Source organism: Eucalyptus grandis, chromosome 4 (genome assembly GCF_016545825.1).
Source record: "Eucalyptus grandis isolate ANBG69807.140 chromosome 4, ASM1654582v1, whole genome shotgun sequence".
NCBI classification, from domain to species: Eukaryota; Viridiplantae; Streptophyta; class Magnoliopsida; order Myrtales; family Myrtaceae; genus Eucalyptus; species Eucalyptus grandis.
The window spans coordinates 1,903,226-1,911,756 of NC_052615.1; positions in this window are offsets into that span (position 1 = coordinate 1,903,226).

Here is an 8,531-nt window from a genome sequence, read left to right on the forward strand (position 1 = left end):
TGGAAACAACACGCCTCAATGCCAATCCAAGACCATGAGGCTTGCGTACACCTCGCTTTAGTGAAAATCCTAAGCATGACGGACCTTAGTTCTGACCCGATGTGAACACACTTGTGTTGTGAATGACCCTTAGCTCGTGGTTTGATTCAACACCGAGCGCAAAGTCCTCGTGTCCATTTGGACTAAGGAAATCAACATGCCTTGGTGCCTTACCAAGACCTTAGGGAATTGGGGGATCCCCGTAATGATCAAGATAAAAAATAAACACGCCTCAATATCGATTTAGAACCTTGTGGCCTTGGGCGATCCCTCTATCAAGCGAGACCTGGACTCGGCACCCTATTAATGCCAAAAACAAGGCTTTTGTGGCATCCCAAAATTCATGGCGACCTCTAGATACATTAAGGCCTATGAATAGGTGATGAAAGTACCATCAAGTTGTATTGTAGCCATTTGATCCATAATTTGCAATAAGATTTATGGCCATAGATAATTATTTGATAGGAAAGAAAATTCTATTCTTGGCTATGTGGTTTATAGGTTGGAATTTATTAATTTATGTTGCAAGCTTTATGGCCAAGTGAATAAGTGTAATTAGGTAATTATATGATGGGTAATTAGGTGATGATTAAAGGGAAAAATTAGAAGAGTGGGTTGAATTTTATTGGCCCAAGATCAGCCCCACCATTCGGCCCTTTTGGCGTAGCCCGCGAAGCTCAAAGGAAAGGAGCTACCGTCGACCAAGGGGGAGGAGGCTTGGCCCATGAAGCCCGTAGGGCTGTCGACGAAGGAGGGGAAGCCCATGAGAGGCCCATCCTCTTGCATGCAATTACCAAGTGGCTTAGGGGACTTACCAAGTGTCACCTACATGCAAAGAAATGATTACATGCTAATCATGAGAGGGAAGAAAGAAGAAGGGGCAGATTGAGCAAGGGGGGTGTCGCACGAAGAGAAAGGAGGAAAGAGAGAGAGAGTGACCGTTCGAGAGAAAGAGAGAAGAGAGAAAGGGAGAGAGTGAGCGAGCAAGAGAAGAAGGGGAAGAGGGAGGCCGATCGCTACTGTCCGTTGCCGCCGTCGAGCCGTCGAGTCCCACCTTGCCCTCGCCGTCTTTGCTCGTTGTTTTGTGCTCGGATTAGAGGCAAGTAGAGTCCTAAAACCTACCCTTTGCTTGCTGTGATATGTATTGTAAGGGATGATAAACTTTGGTTGTGGTAGAAGTGAAGAAATTCGAAGCTCTAGGGAAAATATGGTAGCCTTGCATTCTGTTTTCTAGAAAGGCAGTCCGACCTGTGATGAATTCTTGAGCTGCATGCAAATTTTTTAGTTGGAATCTCACTTCGACTTCTTGATGAAAGTTGTAGAGAACTTCTTGAAGAGTAACATACAAAATTTCAGAAGCAATGAACAAGTATAGACCGGTGAAACTATTTTTCTTTGAAGAAGTTAGATCTGGAAATCGTAATGCTGACCTAGTGTGATTCTGTGAATTTTATAAAATTCTCCAGTTGAAATTTAATCTCATGTTCTGAATGAAAGTTGAAGATGACATGTTAAGGAGTAACATACTAAAAATTTAGAGGAAATGGATGAGTTTAGGTTGGAAAAATAATCTTTATTCAAAACGGTTAGAACTGGAATTCGGTGCCGAGGGTTATAGACGGTTATGATTATTATAGATTTTAATCTATCACGAATATGGTTTCGAGTTCCTCATGAAATATTTACTTCTGGATTTCTTCTATAACATATAAAAATTTCAGAATTTTTGGAATTGATTTAGAATTTTTACTGAATTTGTGAATAAAACTGTCTATGGCAATATTCCGAAATTATAAAGACTATGATGTGTGGACTGTACCGTATTGTATGATGTTCTTTTGATATGGTGTTCTTCACGGAATATTTTCATCTAAATCTTGTATATAACATGTCAATTTTTTTAGAATTTATTAAGGTTTTTTACTAAATTTTCAAGAATTATGACCAAAGGAGTGCAATATGTTTTTATCCGAAATTGTTGTATTTTCAAAAATAAATGAAATTGCTCCATGTGATATAATGTTTTGAGTGGTTGATTATGCTGCATATGTGGTGACATATGGCATGTTATATGACATCAAAATTTGGTTGAGAACCTTGATATTGTTGCATCAAATGCCAAGTTGAAATTGAAATACATGTGTAAATATCAATTGAGATAATAACAAGACCGTCGGAGGTGTGAGCCGACAATGCCTCGGGAATTTCGAGATGCCCGGAGTGTGTGTGCCGGATGCCTGGCGTGTGTATGCCAGATGTCCTCAGGAGTTTCGAGATGCTCAGAGGTGTGTGCCGGAAGCCTCGGAGGTGTGTGCCGAGGGGATACCTCGTGATGCTAGTTAGGGTACGAGATGCCTGGAGTGTGTGTGCCGGATGCCCAGAGGTGTGTGCTGGAGGTTCATCACGATACTAGGTTCGATGCGAGCGATAAATTGTGGGATGCAAACATTGGTCCCTGGAAAGAAAAGTGATGTGATCTAATTGAAAGATAAAGATCAAGAATTGAATCACGCGCATGGATGTATGCTTGATGGCATGGATGATATGAATCATAGTGATATATGTTTGGCTGCTTGATGATACATGTATAAGTGCATGGTGGTATATGCACGTTGCATGATGATATGCATGACTGCTTGATGATATAAGTACAAGTGCATGATGATTTATGTATGTTGTATGGTGATATATGCATGGCTGTAAGGTGAGGTATGCTTGAATGCATGAATGATATGTGTTTTATTCTTGATACCTTGATTGTTCTATATGACACATTGTGTAGTTTGGTGGATCTTTACTGCTGAGTGGTTGTACTCACCCCTTTTGGGGATTAACATTTCATATTAGAAAGATGCCTTTGCTACCAGTTGCACACGGTACCTATTATGGATTGCCATCTGATGTCGAGGTGGAGTGCACAGAGCATTCCTATGTTAGTTTGCCTGGTCTGGTATATGTGCGAGTCCATGTCTTAGTGATGTATGATGTGGGTCTTGCCGATGACCCGGTTATCCAGGAGTTTTTGTCTGTTAATGTCCAGTGTGGTGGAGTGATGCTAGGGATGCTACCACCGCCGCCACCCGATGCACCGAGTTGGGTGTGATGGCACGTATAACTAGTGGGAGCTGACACTTTTTGAGGATAGCCGACGCTTGTTGATGGAGGGGTGTACATGTTTGATGTAGGGTCAAGTTCTCTTTTGAGTTATAGCCAAGTATAGTTAAAAATCTTGGCCTTTTGCTGTACCGACCCGAAATATCGATCGTGAAAATATAAATAAAAGTGACTCGGCTTTGTATTTTCATTTGGAAAGTAGGTGGTGTGCATTGCATTATTGTTATTGAAGTGAGAATTGGTGAGATACGTTTATGCTTCCACTGATGAACTGCGCTAGGACCTTTACAAAAAAAAAAAAATGAAAAAGTATTCTATGGATCAACCCCTATGAACTATGGTTTCACTTTAATTAAAAAGTTACTTTACTGGTATGTAGTAGGATGAGTGACAAGTACCTGTGGCGACCCTAACTGATCAGGGGCTGTCAAGGGGTGCCACGGCGATTGGTATCGGAGCAATGGTAATAGTTGGAGTAATAAGGAGCCTCATTTTGAAATTGAGGAATATGATGACAATGCACACCATAGGATATTAACTGGTTAGTTGAGTAACTTTGAATAACGGGTGAATGCTATGCACTCGTAGATCCCTAGTAGTTAGTATGAGTTGCTTTTAGGTGTCAATAACATGTTTATGTTACTTATGTAGTTATAGTTGCTTTTAAATGGAGATAGTGAGTCTCAGATAATTCCTGAGGCAAATGCTTGGAAACTGCAGGAAAGTCATGGTGCAAGCTAGAAGTGTTCATCCATCGAGGGCTGAAGCCTCTGCTGCAAGGGCTGAACCCCAAATGGAAGATATCCTGCAGGCATTGGCCAACATTGGAAATCTGATGGAAAGGCAAGCGCAGCAACAACCCGGAATGGAACATCACCCTCAAGGACTGGTGGAGCAATTTCTGAAGCTAAAGCCACCTAAGTTCAGTGGAATGGGAAGTCCTGAGGAGGTAGAACATTGGATTGATGGGATAGAACAGATTTTCCGGTTGTTGGACTGTAGTGATGCTGAGAAAATAATTTTGGCAGAGTACCAGCTGGAAGGAAATGTAAAGTTTTGGTGGAGAGCTTCAAGGGATACGATATTTCCACCAGGTACTAATGTGAACTGGAATGAGTTTGTTAGAGCTTTTAATAGGAAGCATTTCTCTGACTGTGCTAAGGATAAGAAGATCACTGAATTTGTTTAGTTGGAACAAATGGAGCTAACGGTGGATCAGTATGAGGCAAAATTTTCTGATTGTCTAGGTATGCTCCCAAATTGATTGAGGATCATGAAGAAAAAGCTAAGAGATTTCTAAACGGGTTGAGGACTGACATTAGGAAATAATTGGTGTCTTTGAATATAAGGGATTATCATGAGATTTATGAAAGGGTATAGTTAGTGGAACAAGAGCTGGTGAGAGAGCAATCAGAGTCTAAGAGACAGTGGAGCTTTAGTGATATCAGAAGGGGTAAGAGACCCTATCCTGGTCAAGGTCAGACGTGAGATGCGAAGAAAAAGAGCAATTTTGGAAATTTTGGAAGAGCTAGGGATGCCCTGAATATAGGGAAAGCACCCTATCAGCCTGATGTTTGTCGAATGTGTGATGGGTGGCATAGCCCAAGACCTTGCAATAGACGGCTGGGATGTTATGATTGTGGACGAGTAGGTCACCTTAAGAGAGACTACCCACAAGAAAGGTCACAAATGAGTGTTGGCTTGGTGCGACAGGCACAACAGAGTGCTATTAGACCAAACTTACCAAGAAATCCTTAGAGGCCACCAGCACAAGGAAGGGTATATGCAGTCACCCAAGAGGAAGCGGAAGCTTCCGGAAATGTTATATTAGGTATGATTTTCATAAATGGCAAGAAGGCATATGCATTGTTTGATATGAGTGCTACGCATTCATTTATATCTGAAAGATATAGGCAATTGAGTAAAATAGAAGTTATGCCTCTTGAGACGCCTCTTTGTGTTTCTACGCCTTTAAAGAATAGGGTATTATCTACGATGATGTGTGCAAAATGTCTGATATCAATAGGAGGAAAGGATATGGAATTAGACCTAGTTGTAATGGCTATGTATGACTTTGATGTTATCATAGGAATGGACTGGCTCCATGAAAGTGATCCAGTTCATGTTGCTTGATCAGTTTAGTTTTGAATTTTTTGGAGGTCAGACAAACCCCTTTATAGCCATTATCTCGATGGTAGAAGCTTGTGAACTACTTGACGAAGGATGTCAATGATACCTAGCAGTGGTAAGAGACCTTACTAAGAAAGAGGCTAAAATCGGTGAGATTCAAGTAGTCAGCGAATTTCTGCCTAGATTACCACCAAAGCGGGAGATTGAGTTTGAAATTGAACTAATGCTTGGAACAGGACCGATAACGAAAGCCCCGTATAGGATGGCCTTAGTCGAGTTGAATGAATTGAAGGTACAACTACAAAAGTTGCTTAATAAAGGGTTTATTAGGCCAAGTGCTTCACCTTAGGGTGCACCAGTTCTATTTGTGAAAAAGAAAGACGGGTCGATGCGTCTATGTATTGATTACAGACAGCTGAATCAAGTGACTATAAAGAATAAGTACCATTTACCTAGAATTGCTGATCTATTCGACCAACTACAATGAAGTTCGGTCTTTTCTAAGATTGACTTGAGATCGGGATACCATTAGTTAGGGATTAAGAAAGAAGACATTCCTAATACTACATTTAGGACTTGTTATGGACGTTATAAGTTCTTAGTTATGCCTTTTGGATTGACGAATGCACCAGCCGCATTCGTGAATTTAATGAATAAGATATTTAAGCCTTATCTGGATCAGTTTGTGATTGTTTTCATCGATGATAAAGAGCCCGAGCAACACTTGAGCATAATTTTGCAAACTCCGAGAGATCATAAGTTGTATGCCAAATTCAGCAAGTGTGAATTTTGGCTGGACCGGATAATATTTTTGGGACACGTGGTGTCAGGAGGAGGAATTGCAGTGGACCCGACGAAAATTGAGATGGTAATAAATTGGCCGATGCCGACAACACTCACTGAAATACAAAGTTTCTTAGGATTGGCTAGTTATTATACAAGATTTATTGAAGGGTTTTCATGAATGGCGGGCCCCTTAACGAAATTAACACGGAAAAATGTAAAGTTTGAATGGAGTGGAGAATGTGAAAGGAGCTTTCAGGAACTTAAAAGAAAATTGACCACGGCTCCAATCTTGACTATACCATATGGATTTGATGGTTTTACAGTATATAGTGATGCATCTCACAAAGGACCGGGATGTGTTTTGATGCAACATGGCAAGGTCATAGCCTATGCATCGAGGCAATTGAAACCCCATGAACTGAATTACCCTACACATGATTTAGAATTGGCAGCTATAGTGTTTGCTTTGAAGATATGGAGACACTATTTGTATGGAGAGAAGTTTGAAATCTATACAGAACATAAGAGCCTGAAGTATTTGTTTTCGCAAAAAGAGTTGAACATGAGACAAAGGAGGTGGATGGAGTTATTGAAAGATTATGACTGTGAGATATGATACCATCCAGGAAAGGCAAATAAGGTGGTAGATGCCCTTAATCGAAAGTCGGCTATGGACATGACTAGTCTAAGAATAATAGAGTGGAATCTGTTAAAGTCTATTGTGGATTCAGACTCCAAGTTGGAAATAGACCACCTTACTGAGCATTAAGGATTGAGCCTGAAATCATTGAAAGTTAAGATTTTACAAAATCTGACTCGGAGATTTTGAAGATACGAGACTTTGTGTCTTTAGGAAAAAGACCAGAATTTCAAGTCTCTGAAGATGGAGTGGTGAGATGCCAAGGATGACTTTGTGTTCTCAACAATGAAGAAGTGAAGAGGGAAATTCTGTCGGAAGGACATATGAGTAATTATAGTATTCATCTGGGTAGTATAAAGATGTACAGGAATTCACGTAAGCAATTTTGGTGGAATGTCATGAAAGTAGATACGGCTAAACACGTTTCTCAATGTTTAACGTGCCAACAAGTGAAGGCGGAACATCACAAAACTGCAGGACTATTGAGATTGCTAGACATACCAGAATGGAAATGGGAGCATGTAACGATGGACTTTGTGCAAGGACTGCCAATGACATCAAATGGTCACGATTCGATTTGGGTGATAGTGGATCGCTTGACTAAGTCTGCTCATTTCCTAGCTGTCCGCATGAACTATTCAATGAATAAACTTGTTGAGATGTATGTAAGCCAGGTAATACGCTTACATGGTATTCCTGTAACGATCACCTCTGATCGAGACTCTAGGTTTACTTCAAATTTTTGTCGAAGTCTCCAAAATGCCTTAGGAACAAAGCTTCAATTTAGTACTGCTTTTCATCATCAAACAGATGGACAAACAGAAAAAGTGATCCAGACTCTAGAAGATATGCTAAGAGCCTGTGTTATTGACTTTAGAGGAACTTGGAATGAAAATTTGCACCTGATAGAGTTCGCCTATAACAATAGTTTTCAGAAAAGTATAGGCATGGCTCCATATGAAACATTATATGGAAGAAGATGCAGAACCCTTGTCTATTGGAATGAAGTGGGTGAAGGAAAACTGACAGGACCCGAGCTAGTGCAAGTTACTACAGAGGCGGTCGAGATAATCATGAAAAGACTTAAGACAGCCTAGAACCGACAAAGAGACTATGCGGATAGGTGTAGAAGGCCTTTAGAGTTTAATGTGGGAGATCATGTATTTCTTAAAGTATCCCCTATGAAAGGAATATATTGATTTGGAATGAAGGGTAAGTTAAGCCCTAGATTTGTTGGACCTTTTGAGATACTTGAAAGAATAGGAGATGTAGCTTATCGTTTGGTGTTGCCTCCTAAATTGGGAAATTTACATGATGTGTTTTATGTGTCGATGCTGAGAAAGTACCAGCCAGATCCTAGTCACATACTCGATCATGAAGCCATCAAAGTGAACGAGAAAGTGAGATACATTGAAGAGCCTATGCAAGTGTTGGATCGAAAGGAACAAATTCTTAGGACCAAGAAAATCCCGTTGGTAAAGATATTATGGCAACATCACGGTGTGGAGGAAGCCACATGGGAAAGGAGGAATCGATGAAGGAAAAGTACCCCTACTTGTTTAAAGAGGCATAAGTGATGTCTAATTTCGGGGATGAAATTCTCTAAGGAGTGGAGAATTGTGGCATCCCAAAATTCATGGCGACCTCTAGATACATTAAGGCCTATGAATAGGTGATGGAAGTACTATCAAGTTGTATTGTAGCCATTTGATCCATAATTTGCAATAAGATTTATGGCCAAGCTTTTAATGGATAATTATTTGATAGGAAAGAAAATTTTATTCTTTGCTATGTGGTTTATAGGCTGGAATTTATTAATTTA